Here is a 1,040-nt window from a genome sequence, read left to right on the forward strand (position 1 = left end):
TCTAAACCTTGTCTGTGGTATTCCGAGTAGGATTCAAGGATTGAATGGCTGTGATGAGCTTCAAACTCCTGAAGGCTGGGCGTGATGACAAGCGCAAAAGAATCAAGGGATTCTATTCCAACCTGATTGAGAACCGACAGATGATTAGCCGTGCTGTGACAGAGCATAGGAACGTTTTCATTGAGAGGATGGGATGTAACCATTGACAACGGTGATGCCCTACGTACAGCTTGCCATGGAAAGGAGTAGGAAGGATTGGATGACTGTAATAGGAAAGTAGAGATTCAAGAGGAGCATAGCATCTCCATACACTTATCTGAAATCCCCAATGTTAATTTACATAAGTATTTCTATCCCTTTTATTTTCTTTTTATTATTAATTTTCGAAAACCCATAAACAAATTTAATCTGCCTAACTGAGATTTACAAGGTGACCATAGCTTGCTTCATACCAACAATCTCTGTGGGATCGACCCTTACTCACGTAAGGTATTACTTGGATGACCCAGTACACTTGCTGGTTAAGTTGAACAGAGTTGTGAACTATGGTATTGGCATCATGTTTTTGGCGCCATTACCTGAGAATGAAAAGCAATGAATTTTGCAAAATGGAATAACAATTGAATCACAATTTCGTCCACCAATTTCTCTCACTACCTAGAATGCCTTGTGTTCCACCTCCACAGGGAGGTGGCAAGCCTTTCCGTAAACTAGGTGGAAGGGGCTCATCCCGATTGGTGTCTTGTATGCTGTCCGATATGTCCAAAGCGCATCTTGTAGCCTGGTGCTCAAGTCCTTCTTACGAGGCTTGACTGTCTTCTCTAGGATACACTTTATCTCTCTGTTAGACACCTCTACTTGTTTGTTAGTCTGCGGGTGGTAGGCAGTTGCTACCTTGTGGACAATCCCATGCTTCTTCAGTAGTCCTGCTAATCTCTTGTTACAAAAGTGAGTGCCTTGATCACTCACGATTGCTCGTGGTGATCTAAAGTGACAGATAATATGGTTTCTAACAAAGGAGACAACAGTGTTAGCATCAT

This window comes from Arachis duranensis, chromosome 10, assembly GCF_000817695.3.
Source record: "Arachis duranensis cultivar V14167 chromosome 10, aradu.V14167.gnm2.J7QH, whole genome shotgun sequence".
Lineage (NCBI taxonomy): Eukaryota > Viridiplantae > Streptophyta > Magnoliopsida > Fabales > Fabaceae > Arachis > Arachis duranensis.